Source organism: Polypterus senegalus, chromosome 1, assembly GCF_016835505.1.
Source record: "Polypterus senegalus isolate Bchr_013 chromosome 1, ASM1683550v1, whole genome shotgun sequence".
NCBI lineage: Eukaryota > Metazoa > Chordata > Cladistia > Polypteriformes > Polypteridae > Polypterus > Polypterus senegalus.
The window spans coordinates 214,411,049-214,428,645 of record NC_053154.1 but is presented as its reverse complement, the minus strand read 5'-3'; the positions used below and the strand labels follow the sequence as shown (position 1 = coordinate 214,428,645).

Sequence of the window (17,597 nt, the reverse complement as noted above, 5' to 3'; positions counted from 1 at the left end):
CCACTCTGTCTCCAGAAAAAGAATCAAACAATCACACTTCCTCCTCTGTGTTTGAAAGTTAGTGTCACACATTGAGGAACCATCCTTTCACCAACTCGAAGGCGTACAAACTTCCTGCATGAGGAAATGAAGATTTCAAATTTTGATTCATCGGTCCATAATACTTTCTTCCAGTCCGCAGTAGTCCAAAGACAATATTTCAAGGGGTTTTTAAGTAATTGTTTAGTTAAGAGAAGCTGGTAAACCTGTGTAAATTGTTGGTTTCAACTTGCTAGACACAATTTAATTAAATTGCTGCAGAACATCTTTAGGTTGTAACCTATTAATTGTTCCCTGCAGAAGACCTATTTGGAATATTCTGATATTTCCTTTTTTCATTTTTTGATAACCTAAACATTAAATTTAAACCTCTGGCAGTTTACTGCTTACCCTTTAACCATTTTAGGATATTCATTGCATTTCAACTGACTAAATCTGAAGAAAAACTGAAAAAACTGAGCAGTTCTAAAACTTATGACCAGTTGTGTATGTAGAACATGAGACATCAGTCAAACAAGTTTCTCTTCTGTTTGTGAGGTTCAAAACACACATGCTTCTTATTCCTCATTGCTACATTAAATATGTTGTACTTTAAGATGAGCATTCATTGGTTGCCAGCTCTCAGGCACACAGAGCTTGTCCCCAGGTCTAAAAATCTAAACGTTTTAGATTTTATCAAGCGAGTTGCAGACTAGATGGAGCGAGTCATTAGGTATGTCACATCGGATGACTGATTTCATGGGAACATGGCACAAACTGCCTTGAACTTGCTAATATTATGTAAACTAGCAAAATACCCGCGCTTCGCAGCAGCAAAGTACTGCCTTAAAATTTTAATTAAGAAGAAAAGTAAACCTTTTTAAACTGAGGGAAAATATACCAATAATTATTTGTTAAGGATCTCTTTGTATGCCACGTTATCAGTTCAGCCCTCCAGTTGTAATATGACCAAGCTGTGCGCTGAGCTTACTCTTGAGCATGCAATGTACAGCTGGCCATGTGAAAAGCAATCTTGCCTCAAATCTCACAGCTTGGATTGCTGCTGTCGTAATCAGTTTGAGTTTCATGATTTGTTTCAATGACGTTAGTATTTGCAGGACTTCTTGTGTTGAAGTGACATTCGGCATCTGTCAAGTGTTGTAAGCATATAACCGGTTTCATTGACAACTTTGCATCCAGCTTTTGAGAGTTTAAACATTCATAAACATCAAAGTGTCCACTACTGAAATCGTCACCTGTGAATATAAAATGTTTAAGAGGCATTGGCGGTTGTCCAAAGGTGTAAAATATTTGGCCATTTCGGTACACTTGAAAGCGACAACCAAACAATTCAGCGGCAGCCATCAACTCACATGCAGAACCATAGGTGAAGGGCTTAAGCATTTCACTCTTATAGTGCTTCTGTGTAGTATAATTATCTCCTGTACCGTCATCAGTCCACACCGTGAACCTGTCCCAGTCATTCAATACATAAGACACAATGTTCCTCCGGATATCAAGAGTGAGCCCGATATGGCTGTGCAATACGTAACAGAGAATGGGAAAGGCAGGCGCCATCTCCGGGCATGGAAACCACTCGGTAAATGACAGTTCTTTGATCGATGGTGATCACCTCGATAGACATGTTAATGGGGGTGCGGTTGGAAAGATAAAGGAAATGGGTACCTGAACAATGTAAACTAAGTCTAATACCTATACAATAACTATAATCGGAATAAACGAACAATAAAACAGCGGAGAAGCCGTGCATTTAATAAAAAGGCTGCAGTTATCAGCAGGGAGACGTGAATACCATGGCAAAGCAAGGAAGGGAATGAAGAGACCGGAGCGACGGACGGCCTTATATAGGCAGGCAGCCAACAACGTGGGAGGCGTAGGGATGGGGGACCCAACGGCGCCTCACATGGCGACCGAGCTGCAGGCTATGGACGTATATATGTATGTAAGTAGGATTCAGTTAATGTTGGGAACCCGCGTACCAAATTTCTTAAGATGGGCCCATAGGTAACAAAGACCGTTGGAAAGTTCAATAAGGTGGACGTTTTTGACCGTTACGCGTATAATTTCGAAATGAAACCTGCTTAACTTTTGTAAGTAAGCTGTAAGGAATGAGCCTGCCAAATTTCAGCCTTCTACCTACACGCGAAGTTGGAGAATTAGTGATGAGTGAGTCAGTGAGGGCAATAAAGACCGTTAGAAAGTTCATTATGGCAGCCAAATGTGGCGTCATACCACCGAATTAAGTACGTACATCGGTTTCGGTTAGCGCAGGGAAGCCGCCTACCAAATTTCATGAAGATGGGGCCATAAATAAGAAAGTTTATCATGGCGGACGTTGTCGACCATTATGACCGTTACATGTAGAATTTCGAAATAAAACCTGCCTAACTTTTGTAAGTAACCTGTAAGGAATAAGCCTGCCAAATTTCAGCCTTCTACCTACATGTGAAGTTGGAGAATTAGTGATGAGTGAGTGAGTGAGTGAGTCAGTGAGGGCTTTGCCTTTTATTAGTATAGATGATGGCTATGACAGAAAATTGCAGGAAAAGCTGCATAATGTGACATACCCTTTACTCATACCGTATCTGCTTTGTTGAAGGAAAAAAAAGAAAGAGGATCCTCTCAAATTGCAATGACTCTGTGATTTAAAAAAATGGAGGGTACAAATGCAGACATTTACCAATATTTACTGTAATTAATAATCAAATAGAAAAACAAGATAATATCACTCAATGTACCTCAAATACTTGATCAGGTCAAATGTGTTAACATAAAATAACAAACATTTAAGAATTTATATACACTTTCCTGAGTATACTGTACACTATCAAATCTCACTCACAGCCAGTAAAATATACCTTAGCAGCATTAGAACATGATTGAAACACCATGCTGGAACATACAGTACTCCCTTTTAAATGATACAGTAGAAAAACTAATTTAATAAGAATGGAACATTAAAGATGTAGTGTAGTCAGCAATACATGAAGAGTTTGAAGGAAAGCCATTTTTAAACTGATTCTGCCATTTTCCACTTGCTAAGTGTTTTAAGAGCTCACCAAAGCCAATAATCAAAAAGTAAAATAATTGTAAGGCTATCACCCTACCATATTGTTTGATTAAAGCAGGAATTTTTTTATATATTTTTTTTATTTTATCAACAATGAATGCTGATGCAATTTATGTATGACATTTCATTTGATAACTTTTAATATTGCATGATTTTTAAAAAATGCTTATAAAATTTTTTAAATGTTTAAGATGGCAGTGGTAGTTACAAGATATTGTATGCTGTTTCATGGTTCAGACAAATAAAAACTAGACATACTGTAGAGGTCACAGTTGTGCTGTCATATACATGGGTGGTTGCCACTTGTGTTTTTTTGTTTCTTTGAAGAAAGCAAGTTAGTCTTTTATAAAGACATTTAAGGTCACTGTTATAAATACACATTGAATACTTAATTCCTATGATTTCTTTTACAGACATGCCAGAGCATAGATTTATATGCTAAATACGTGTAACGCCATTTCAAAAGGGAACAGTGCTGTAAAATGTACCTTTCCAAGTTAAACACAGAAAGTGGCAAGATAATATTTAAACAGTTGCAGTAGTACATTTTCATTAGTTTAAGGCAAGGGTATCAATCTCAGATCCTGGAAGCCTGCAGTGGTTACAGAGTTTGGTTCCAGCCACTTTCTTTCATTAGTAATAAATTACTAAAAAAAACTGTGACTAATGGAACTTACCTTAATTTTAACTGACTTGCTTTTTAAAATGCAGAACCGTTAAATTTCTTATTTTACCTTAAGCATCACCCAAACAATAATGAGAAACATAATGAAAAAAAAAACAGATGATCAGCTATTTAAAAGACTGAACTTTATTGGCAATGACTAATCTCTTGCCATTCTCAATGAGTATGTGTTATTCCTGCATCTGTATAAACACATTCAATAGCTGTTTAACTAGATGGAACTCACAATATAAAGGTGAGATAATTAAAAAGTAAACAGAACACCTCATTAATATTTTCTTATATCCCTGGGTACTGGCAAGTAGGCACTCAATAAAGTAAGATCTCATTTGTTATAGTATATTTTTCATGAACTTCTGAACTTTTTTTTTGACAACTAATTAATATTATCATTAGTGGTGGACATTTTTCTACGGTTGTGTTCAGTGTTTGGACAGTGTTAAATGAATTCACCATACGGTTACAATGACGTATGCAATAAAATATAAATGAAAAAAAAGAAAGGTTGACACTTGTTCTGGTAGGCAGTAAAATATAGTATCTATAAAAGGCTACTACATTTGCATAATTATTTCAGTAATTATCCATTACATTACAATGGCCATTGGATAACCGAGTTCAACACCAAAAAAGTTACAAATGGATGCAAAATTACTGGGACCTCAACAACACCTTATAAGAGAACACAATTACGATGCAAGCATTTTACCAGGGTTAGAAAATGACAGATCACATTTCCCAGGAGTGCTGAAGCCTAGTTGCATATACTACATATTTTGGAAATCTTAAAGTTTCAGCTTTGAGTGCTGAACATGACTTAAAATCATTACAAATCTAACACAAACTGAGGAACAGTGATTTTTTTCTTTCCAGTTATTTGCTAGTGTAATTGTTATTTTGTGCTAATATTAATGGTTTAATAAGAGTAAGGGGAACTACCCTGCAGTTGATGATGTAGTTTTGATATTGCTCCATTTCAACTGGAATTAATTTCTAGCAAAGGCTCAATAAAAGAAAAAAGAGAGCAGTGTTTTAAATTGATGTACTGTATATTAAATTGAGAAAAGTCTGATTTAAATATAGTGGGAAAAAATGTTTTCAAGAGGTTATATCTACAGGAAAGCTGCTTGATATACAGTAGGTATTGTCTATTAAGAATTATGCAGGAATTAATGTGCTGTCTATACCGTACACACTATGTGTTCTAAAGTACTACTTTTTTTTTAGAATTATGTCAATTAGTGGAGAGAGACATACACATGAAGCTATACTGTATATAAAACACAACAGACTGCACAGCAGTACTGCCTCACACCCCTTGTGTTCTGGGTACAAATCACAGCGTTGGAACCATTAGTGTGGAATTACCACATTTTGTCACTGTTAATGGGAGCTTTACTTCTATATTTCCAGGACGGGAAAACAAATATACTGTATTTTAAAAAGTGAATGGAGGTTGACAGAGCCATAAGAATAGGAACATTAACTAGAGTTAAGTAAATTCCCATGTTTGCATGTGAATTGCTCAGGTCAATTAGCCCAAAAACAAAGTTTAGTAGTGCTTTTTATTTTTAAGCAGCATTGTATAATTTTGTTAAAATATGGGTATATACAGTATTTTCATGCACACTTGTTTCACACTGATTCTCAGTCCTGTTCACGATTCCAAATATTAATCAATCCATTCAATTTAAAGAAGATGCTGTAGAGGTCCCTTTGCTTTTATGTCATTTCTTTGTGTCCTCACATTAGATTACTTTTATACACAGTTTACTGTTCATTAAAAAGTTGCTCAGTTCCTGATGACGAGGGATATCTTCACAATATGTTTCCCCAACCATATAATTTACTGCATGGATATTGTTTTTGGGTCACAAGCTAGATCTGTGCTACCCATTTTAGATGCAAAAAAAAAAAGTCTTTGTCTTACCACAAGATCATTTCTGAAAGCTCAGCTGGTTCTCTCACATGCTTTCTATCACATTCTACAAGGACCTTATGATGCCTCTTTTGAGCAATAGTTTCTTTCTTAACCACCATCCCATAGACACTATTGTTTCATATTATATGTAATCTAGATGACTGATGCACTTTCAGTCTTAAGGTTTTTCAAGCTGACTGCTCATCTCTTGGTAGTTTCTTTTACAACCGTTCTTTTGTTTCAGAAAACAAGTTTTGACAGATGTCCCTTTCTAGGCAGCATATATTTTTGAAAAGTGTGATCCAGCTTCAGTTTCTAAATCTAAGCAGAGTGCTCAGAAAGAGATCTCTATTATGACATAGAAGAGATCTCTTCTATGAAATAAACTATTAACACTTCTACTGCACAAAGTGTAGTTTTTTCTTAAATATATTTATCACTTTATCTTTATAAGAAAATCCATAGAAAAAACTATGTGGTTGCTTAGACTGATGTCAAAATGACACTCTTCCACAGAGCTCTCTACACTCATTTAAGTTTTTGTATCCACAATGTGTGAGTATATATGGCAAATGACAGAAAAAAATCTTACTGAGGGACATCAGTAACATGCATATTCAAACTGTATAGCACACACTTCAGTATAAAAGGCCACCTATCTGTAATTCAAGTATATGTCCCTTCAAGGAAGTGACTGCCCAAAGTTTTTATATGCATAACTTAAATTCAGATTACAGTGATGTAAAGAATTATTACCAGTTTTATCCAGAATAGTAAGGAAATGACCTCCTTGTAAGAGCAATTTCATTCACATATAAAAACTACCATTGCATAGGCATCTGCAAACTTAAGTAGGCAGCAGATTTCAGTTTCTGACTTTAAAAATTCTGATGATTGAAAACCTTATCTTTGTATTTAAACTTTTCTACTTGATGATGTGAGTTTACAATTAATATACACATTAAAGCAACATATATATGCTAAGTTTATCATACAGAAAGATTTGAAAAGAGGCAATGTGTATATATAAGGTATTATGTATTCAGAAGGATATTATCTAGTTCCATGTACTTTTCATCTACTATCCAGGGTTACCCCAAAAAGAATATTGGAGTTTTAAAGAGCTGTAGCTTGGCACCCATTCATCGGAGACTGCAGTGCAGCCTAGTGGCATCTTGAGGAATTAATCTAGTTTCATTTCGTATATAAAAAAAGAATATCAGAGTTTCAAAGAGCTATATTTATTTAATTATACAAGCTATACAAAAACTGTTATATTCACGCGTTTCCCGTGCAAAAAACATTAGTCTTGGGGGAGTCTCGTTCATGTTCGATAACTGCATGAGGGTTTTCTTCACCCCAAATTCACACATTATGACGATTTACCTTCCCACTAATGTGAAACATGGCCTCATCATTGAAGATAATCAAGGAACAAAAATCTTCATTAGTCTCCAAATTTTGCTGGATGAATGTTGAAAACTCAACTCGACGTGTTTTATGCCCTCGTCTAAGGGCCTGAACCAACAGCAGACAATAAGGTTTCATAACCAACCGGAGTCAAAGAATTCTCCATACACTTGACTTTGGCATCTGTAACTCATGACTTGCTCGTCGAACTGATTTTGATGGGCTCCGAGTGAACGCAGTTTGCACTTGGGCAACATTCTCAGCAGAGGAGGAAGTTCAAAGTCACCCGATGCTTTTACCTTTGCAGATACTCCCAGTATCCCAAAATTGCTGGTACCAATAACGGATGTTATTGTCATTCGGATGGTCAATCCCATATTTTTGATGAAATGCCAGCTGCACAGTAACAACCGATTGAGTTCTGGCAAATTTGCAAACGCAAAAAAGCTTTTTGTTGTGGCACAGCCATAACTGCAAACGTAACTAATTAAAACAACACACTGTTAGCTTTTTGATAAGCACTAGCACCATCTACCAGCAATGAAATGAAAATAGATTAATTCCTCAAAATGCCACTAGGTTGCTCTGCAGTCTCGGATGAATGGGTGCCAAGCTACAGCTTTTGAAAACTCCGATATTCTTTTTGGGACACCCTATATAATATAACACTAAGATCTGTGTGAATGTCAAGTCTCTTTGAGTAATCAAATTGGTCAGTTTGGCTTTAGTGACCAATCAAAACAGGAAGTGCAAATGTGAGACACATGAAGTGGAGTAAAGCCATAGAAGCCACAATGAGAGATGCCTTCAAAGACGATAATTATAAAACCAGACAGGAGTTGAGAAAGATGCCCTGAAAATAACAACAGAATCTGATAAGCAGATTTTATGGGAAAATGCCCAACAGAGGGAAAACTGGTCAGAGAGGAAAGCAGCTGAAGGTACACGTAGGAGAAGAGGTAATAGAATAAATTTAAAAATATTTGTTATCTGTCTTCAACAGATAACATAAATAGTTCTAAATATAGTGTATTAGCAACAGTATATAACAAACTGAACATATTAGTGGAAGAGCGTTTTAAAAGGACAATTTCAAGTGAACTGCAATAAAAGTATGTATCTAGAGGTTAAATGCAGTTAATATTTAAGATGCATGATTGTAATATGAGAGACGATAGTGCATTACTGCAAAAATAAAGACTTTTAAAATCTGGATATTCAAATAACAATAAGAATATAACACAGCTGACATACTACATGTTTATCTTACTTGGTGTCAATGTCACCATTCTCATATAATCATTGAAATCTTTTTGTGTGTGCCCAAATTTAAACAGTTTATTTTACAAATGACTGCAATTACTCCAGCTTATTTATTTATATAGCACATTTAAAACAACATCAGTAATGATGTAGCCAAAGTGCTTTACAATAAAATATATAATAAACATAAAATAAATATAATGAAATACAATAAAACAGAGCACAAACCAGCAGAAAATTGAAAACAAAAAAATGACTATGAGAAAGAAACCATCAGTATCAGTAGTAGTATGAAGGACAACAAGAGATAACTGACTGGTAAATCTAAGCTCTCTGGGTGGCTGGTGTATAACACATAATTCAGATAAAGAAGTGGGAACAAACCCAGGTATGGATTTAAATACCAGCAGCAACACTTTAAAATCAATTCTGAAACTAACAGGCAGCCAGTGTAAAGAGGCTAAAATTGGAGATACAGAATCAAACTTTCTTGTAATGAACAAAAAACAGGCAGCAGCATTTTGGACCACCTGCAGCTAAGTTATCCATAGAAATAACCTGCATGTAATGAAACACATTATAAGACATTGTAGTATAATATAAAACAGTGTTAAATGAGACTAACATATAGTATTTCAACAGTCTTATTACATTTAGTGGTAATTTATCGTTAACATTATTAAGAAAATATTTTGACTGGTTTATAATGGTTCCATATAAAGTATGACCAAGATATCTTAATTTTCTAATGAAGTGTTTTTTTGTTTTATAATTTATCAGTAATGAAAACAATACCACCATAAAGACCACCGCTATAAAGTTATGTTGTTCAAAAAGTACTTATTGTAGTCAGCTCTTTAGCAAGAAGCTTAGTTATATCATAAAAAGGTTTGAATTACCTTTTTTCTATTTTCCTAACTAGGAAGCTGCAAACATGAAACAGTATATTACCTTTACTCAGATATGCAATGGCAAGAAAATAGTGCCTTACCTTTCTTTGCTCTCTATTGATTCAACAGTCTTCTTGGAGATGGTACACACTGCTTCACTAGCAGATGATCACATGGCAAAAGGACTCAGAAAGGAAATAACCTCCTTCTGGGAGCTGCCATTTTCCAGTGGCAGGATAGGGTTGTAGTCTTCCAGCTAAAGAGGACAAAACCATTTAAAATCTAAAATAATTCTATATGATCATTTATGTTAGCCATTACAAACAGTAAGTGCATCTTGACACACAACAGACAATAGCTTACGGACTCTGGACATCCAATCCCAAATAAGAAAAAGAAATAAAATAATAAAACCTTTTAGTTAGTCTCCTAAAAATATAATGTCAATTTATTACACTGAACATTTACTAAAGTTATAGCATTTGAAAACTGCAATTTCTCTCAAAGATACTTAAATACTATAGACAAACTTTAGGATGTTACGATAAGATCAAAATGATCTAAGAAATTCCAGACTAGTTTGTGTTCCAAATAGAAATGTCTTAATGCAGTAAAGTGTGAGCATTTTTGTACCTAATTACACTGGTTGGCAGTTTGATTGTTATCCAGTACATACCATGTTTGATCTCTCTCTTAGATCTATTTTTTCCACTTCATGTATTGAGTTTTGTCCATTTCATACATAACAATAGCACCTCCTAATTTTTAAGCATACATATATATTTACTTTTTTAATCTAAAAATTTAAGCTAAAGAATGTGATTACAGAGTGCATTACACTTAATTCATCTTGGCTTTGCATAGCTCTCTTTACCAAGTGCAGGCTCAAACAAAAATATAAAGACCAATAATACTGTAATTGAGATATGACCAAATGACAATGAAGGAAAGAAAACCAAAAGCTCCATTCAACATAATTTCTGGAGATAATAAAACTCTGGTGGGTTTAGAGTTCCTTTTAGTCAACAGTTAAAGTTAGACCAAGTCGCACGACTGCATAACTGATAAAAACTGTTGGAAGGCTAAACAGTTTTGCAATGAAATAGTGTAATTAAGGAGGTCTTAACTTATGCAAAGTGACTGATTTTTTTTTATTATACAGTACTTTAAACAACAGTCATCAATTATGAAAATCAATATAAATTAAACATTGCAAACATGAAAAACAGTGAAAGAATAAAATAATAAATCCTATTCCATCCCATCCAAACCACACTGTAAAATAGGTCTACACAGGATTAAATCCTTGATTCAAATGCAATCTGGGAAGAGAGGGAAAGCAGACACAGGACGCTCCAGAGCAATAATTAGGTAGAGCAGACATACAAGTTCAGTTAAGGATTGAGATTAGTAATGAAATGCTGATCATAAGCAAGTCAGCTCCTAACCAAGTGCTCAGGTGCCGGCCACTTCTCTGTATTGGAGGCAGTTGAACTGGTGATGTGTACCTCATACTACTGAAAGTTCCAGAGAGATTGGTAAAGAAAAAGAAATTCCCAAAACTTAAAGATAGAGAAACAATAAATTTTAAATTTGCAGCAATTGTTTCCTATGAAAGATCGTCAGCTGGTTAAAAATAAAGAGAAGAGCAGAAACGTCCAAGAGAAGAAACACATGAAGAGGAAAGGAAATGCTAACTTGGAAAACAGAATATAGACTGAGACATATGGCGGACACTGTAAGAATCCCAAAACATATGAAAAAAATATGACAGAATTGTTTTAAGGAACAAAAATGGCAGAGATTATCTGGGACCAAGAGCACAGCACAGAGTTTGCAAAGGAAAAACTACAGGCAATGTATGAATTTGACATAAAAATGATGACAATTTGGATTTTTGGAGGATGCACAAATGTTATTGAGGATAGTTTCTGAGGCATTTTTTGGAGGATGGAAGAGAAATGGAGAGTTTACCAAGACACCATTTGCCTTAAGGACTGATCAAAGAAAGATGGAAGATGGTTAAAAAAAAGAGAACCAAGACCTCAGTGATTGGTAGCTTGTAAGCCTGGAATCATCACAAATGTCACAAAATGTCTTAACAGCTGTATCTGTTCTGGCAGGGTTATTACCAATACTGTATAGAGAAGAGCATTATACCTGTAGAAGATAATGTGTTTGGACAGCATAGGAACCTAAAGGACTAAAATTATAGAAGTGAAACTGTATTTTCTACGAGATGTACCAAAACTCAGAAGTACCAGACATATACCAAATTAAGTTTAGCAGGAAACCAAGGCGGTGGACTAATGGAAAGCTTCTACCAATTCCACACTAGCCTTAAGAGTAAATGCCCAGGGGCATACACTGCAATATCAGGCAAGGAGTGCATAAATGATGTTTTGCCATTCCATAAAGTGGCAGAAAGAAGAGATAATTTCCAACAGAAAAAAAAATTATGGAGAGAAGGGGAGCATGGCACTAACAAAATTAAAGAACGGGACTATGTTTATTTGAGTATCTCGACACTCTTAAGAATATAATTATAATGAGATGCTACAATGTCCTGCAACAAAGGAGAGGTTTCAAACCAAAGTATTTAAATGAACTTGTAAGGGGAATGTGCAGTGAAAAAACAGACTGACCACATACAGAATTTACAGGGGAGATATCAAATTTAGATCTGTTAATTTTTATAACCAGACAGAGACTCCAAAGACCTGGTCAAATTAAGGAGGTTAGGAAAGTCAGAGGGAGCATTTCAAAGTAAGAGACGAAGATATCCTGTCCAATATCTTTTTTTTTTGGAACTGAAAGGGTTGAGAGATGTTTGAGCTGGAGAGGATTTCCGCCATGGGGGGAAATAACAGATTTCATCAATATACACCCATGATCAGAGAGACTAGCTATTTCATATGACAATTTAGCAATATTTGCAGCAAGTGATTTAGAAAGAATAATGTATTCAATTCTTGAATGAAAATGCTGCCAGGGAGAATGGAGCAAAAATATTTTAGAAGATGGATTCAACCTGATTCAAAATGGGGTCAAACTTGGACAATGAGCAGAGCAGGTAAGGAATATGCTAGGAAAGAGGAGAAGGCATTTTGTCTAAAAAAAGGCATTTGCGTCCATACCCATAATTATAGTGCAGGCTTTCAAATTTAAAATTTGGCTGGTTATACAAAGAAGAGAAGGACAATTGGTATGGAGTTAGTGAGAACTACTTTCCTGCTACCTAGCTCCATCAGAATCTATTAGCATAATCTGCCACATTGTGGCTTGCAAGTTGAACCATGCATTGAACCTTGAGTCATCCCATGCATAAAATGCTTTGGAGGAATGTTTTATCATCAAATCTGGCTACATCTTTGGCTAATTTCCCAGATTCCTGTATGAATGTGATATTGACTCACTTATAACTCAAATAACAGAGGACAACTGCCCCATGGTGTTTACTCCAAATCCCCAAATTATGGATATATCAGTATTTTTTAGGGCCAAAATGAATCACAAATTTCATGTTACTACGATTGGGGGATTCTGGTACCAGATCTAATTTTTCCTTTATCTTTTTACTCCCCCCCCAAAAAACATTAAGATCCTGCCCAACAGCAGTGGTGAAACCTTATGTTCTATATTAAAGAAGTATTTTTTATAATTAAACTGCAGACCATTGGGGTTACTTTTTAATTTTGTATTAACAAAATGAAATTCTGTATGCTTGTTGTACAGTGACCATAAAAATACTAAAATAAAACATATTTAAAATAAATATTTTAAATAATAAAATACATCCTAAAAAAATAAAATGTTTATCATAATTACATGCCACAATTCTAAAAAATACTCAAAAGATGTGTCTTAAGAAGATAAAATGCTATTAAGCTTTACAAGGTTACATGCAGAATGCATTAAGAGACAAATCTGTCTAATAAACCTTTTGTTTACTAAGCAGTGAATGCAAATTCTTTTTATCTATTCTTTCTTCTAATTAAAAATGTTACCTGCTATACTAAACATCAGCTCACTCACTAGTCACACTCAGACAAGAAATGTTCATTTTAATTAAAGGACAAAACAAAAGACTCTCATTAAAGGAGATTCCCTTTTAAATTCTGACAAAGATGTACTACTCTTTTCTTCCACTCCAAGTACATCAAGCTGGACAACATATACGTCTGCCATTCCTCTTCATGCAGAAATATTTCTCCTTTGATTCCCTTTTCTCAGTTTATTATTCCACTTTCTTTAATATAAAATATTCCAATTTTCACTCTCTCCTAAAGTCTATCGGCTCCCTGTTGGCATGTGTGCTTCCTCAAGTACTATAATACTATGTATAAAGGAGCACCATAACAAAATGACCTTAAACCTTAGACAGGCAGATTCAGAAAAAAACTGTTTTCTGAGAGCAACCAGTTTAACAATCATTAATCAAGTCATTTGGACTGAAAAACAGGTGACTTAGATCAACTTGATCGGAGCATCACTGCCTCAACTATTCAAGAAGATATCAATAGATTAGTTATGAGAACAGAAAGAGGAAAAAAATTAAAAGACAAAGAAAGGAAGGTGACACCAGGACACATGGAAAAACATGATGGGAAACGTGCAACTAAAGCAGATAAAAAGGCTCTCCACCCAATCCCCAACCCAAGTAACTTAGTATGAATAAGTTGCCAGAAGTCCTCCCACCAACCCTCCCATGATGCAAACTACAACTAAACTTTTGCAGGCAAGGAAACTTCCCCCACCCACTTCATCAATAACACCCAGCTTCAGGCACCAAATTTGTCAGTGAAGGCAGCAATAGAGGCCACCCATAACACCCCAAAAACCAACAGCATAGGTTTAAAAAAAAAAAAAAAAGTCAGTTCATTAGGCAAACCAGGTAAGTGGCATGTGTAACGCAGAAATGGCCTATGGTGTCTATAAGCTTATTTTGGAGGTTTAAAATGGCAAAATGCTGCAGAAATGGTCGCAAACCCTCCAAGGGAGATTATTTTATCATAGGAACACTAGCCTATCTGGTTTGTGAAATAGATGGATTAAAGAATAAGATGAAAAGCATTTTCTGACCTTTCTAGGATAGATTTAAACCCTTTTGTGCCTCGCAAAAGAATGCTTTACAAACGATGAAGGTGAGAAATCCTTTGAATGGTATGGATTATGATTAGAGGTGTAAACCCAGTGATACCTCTCAATTACAGGCGAGAAGTTAGGCAAGGATGTGAATAAAACAGGCTAATTCATTCCCAGAATGTAAATATTATTTCTGTGGTTGCTACCTGTCCTTCCAGAGAAGTGACCTGCTAATCATGGTGGGAAAATTACTCAGTCAGCCAGTGTTTTTTTCACTAAGAAAAACATGGGGGGGGGAAAAAAGAACAAAAGGAGAAATAAAAAAAAATGTCAACAGATCAATTCTGAACAAATTCTTCTACAACAAACTAAATTGTCATTGGTAATGTTACAGGATGCAGAATGACCCCCTCACATTACTTATTTTTGCTTATATACTGCTTCTGTTATATCATTATTAACCTTATAAGCAACTTCTAACCTTTTTTCAGAAATCCTCCGTTGGTGCTTACTGATTTGTTGTATACTCCTGCATTGCTGTCCAGGGAGTATTACATGCAGCTGCTGCAGTTTTGTAAAAGATACAGATATACAGTACATATGCAATTTAGGGATTCCTTTACCTGCATTACTGGCTATTTTATTTTGTAACTTTGACGTTCACAATATTTGTCTGTCTGCAGAATGTGTATGTGAGTATTTATAGTTGCCTGTACATTCAAAATCCTGCACACAAAATGCTCAGTAAAAAAAAATGGATTTGTGCACATTTGTCAGTGATCAGACTGCTATCTGCCTTTAAACCAAGACACTACATTAACAATACATATTTAAATACTATGTAAATTATGAGCTACACTGCCAACCACCTCTAAAGCATAGAACATTCTCTATGAACTGCCCAACACTGAAACAGAGAATTTAGAGCTGTGGGGCCTTCAGATAACAAAGGATGTCCCACAATAATCTTTCCACATATGCTTGCATGTTATTTTCAATATGCAGCGACCCTACTCTTTCCAAAAGGAATCATACAATTGGAAATAAAAGTCTGCATAAACCTACTGCAGGTCAAGGTAACAAGTGACAACAGAATTTACTAGTCATTTGATTCTTGCATTTTTTGATTATGGCAGATTGTATGGCATAACCTGGCAAATATAAAGAAAACTCTCAAATGGGCCAACAAGATTCTTTTGATGAGTAAAATAAAAAAATTAAAAAATGTGTTAAAACTAGAACAGCACTATGGTCAGTATTTAGCTCAACCTAGAAGCCCTGCTGTATACATTCTTCTGTGATAAAAGGGTAGTTGGCCACAAATTGCTTCAAGTTTTCGCAGACAGTGTCCATGTTTATTTCAGTAACATGCTCAGGCATGATTGCTATTTTACCCAGATACTTCTTTACAGAACTGGAAATTTCAGAGCAGTGTCTCATTCATCCAGATGCCATTTTTGCATTCTAGATTCTGCCTTAACTGATAATATTTAATTAGAATGGAACTCTCTTGCATTCAGTGTTATACATGCTTTCCAGGAAATCAATCCCAATATAAACACTACATTTAAAATGAAGAAAAAACACTTCAGAAATTGCAATGTGCAGATAAAAAATGTAAAATCATTTTTTGTGCCTTGTAGCGGTGCTGAAAAAGCTGTGACTGAATTTGTTTTATTAAGAATGGATTACCATAATTTTCTGTACAATCTCTATAGTGCTTGCTCTTATACAGTCAGAAGGCTTGTTATTTTTCTTTTTTTAGAACTCTTTTTCAAACTTTCCTGAAAAGAAACAAATCAATACTGTTAGTGCCATATCACACAGCTTCAGTCCTTAAAGGCACAATCTTCCCCAAGTTCAAAATTTCATAGCTATTTTCATTCACAGAGAAATGTCTATGGGTAACTGAAATACACAATCTGCAGTCTTCCAATTTGGTGTTTTTATTATTTTATGCTTTAAACTGAAGCATTTGTAATAAGCATCAAAGGTTTAGAGCTGGGGTGGCACAGTGGCGCAGTGGGTAGCACTGCTGCCTCACAGTTAGGAGACTTGGGTTCGCTTCCCAGGTCCTCCCTGCATGGAGTTTGCATGTTCTCCCCGTGTCTGTGTGGGTTTCCTCCGGGTACTCCAGTTTCCTCCCACAGTCCAAAGACATGTGGGTTAGGTGCATTGGTGATTCTAAATTGTCCCTAGTGTGTGTGTGTGTGTGTGTGTATATGTATATATGTATATATATATATATACTGTATATATATATATATATATATATATATATATATATATATGCCCTGCGGTGGGCTGGCACCCTGCCCGGGGTTTGTTTTCTGCATTGTGCCCTGTGTTGGCTGGGATTGGCTCCAGCAGATCCCCGTGACCCTGTAGTTAGGATATAGTGGGTTGGATAATGGATGGATGGATGGATGGATGGTTTAGAGTAGGGCACTGTGAAACAAATGGCATTAACTGTAAAGAAGATCAAAAAGATAAAATGACCGTGGGAAACTGTTCCTTTACAAGTACAATGCAAGTCTTAAAACAAAAAGAAGAAGTTGTATTCTTCATTCTTAGGGAAACACTCTCCTGGAATGTCTTACATGTGAGCATCACATGTGCTGTATACGTCTCTTCTTTAAAGTCTCGGTTGAATCTTAGCAGTTTTATCATATGCCCAGATTTTCTTTATTTTTACCTTTTTTTTTTTTTACTTACATTAAGCAATGATTCAACTTTTATGAATGAATAAGACATTACAAATTAAAGTTGTTATTAATGTCACCCACAACCCAAAAAAAATACCTCATTTCAATTTTTATAAAGATGTTGGCATTCATCCCATCGTTAACACATCTTACAAAAAAAAAAAATCTATTTTTAAATCTGCAGTTTTCAAAGTCATGTTAGGGCAAACATTCAGGGATGACTGGCAAATCTGCTTTTCTTCAAATGATAAGAGTGAACGCGTTCATGATTCAATATGCAATGTTTGGGTTCGTTTTTGAAAGCAAGCAAAATAAAATAAGATTGTTTATAGATCTTATATAGACAGATCTTAATACTAGTTAAAAACAGAATCACTACAACAGAAACAATAGTCACATTAATTAAATGAAAGGATAGTGTAAACTTGTACATTTTAATACAATTACTGTACTTGTATATAAAAATAGGAAAAATACTGCTTAAACTGTGAGATCAGTAAAGGCATAACAATAACTAAATGTTGAGGTT

At 35.2% G+C, this 17,597-nt stretch overlaps 1 protein-coding gene across 2 annotated transcripts in view; it reads right to left on the bottom strand.

Moving 5' to 3' along the window:
* Positions 1-17,597, bottom strand: part of slc29a3 (solute carrier family 29 member 3) — an 85,725-nt gene that overhangs the window by 52,048 nt on the left and 16,080 nt on the right. For both annotated transcript variants that reach the window (XM_039768734.1, XM_039768725.1), the window contains exon 2: positions 9,380-9,534. The gene's annotated coding sequence lies outside the window, so the exon portion shown is untranslated. The remainder of the gene's footprint in view (positions 1-9,379; positions 9,535-17,597) is intronic.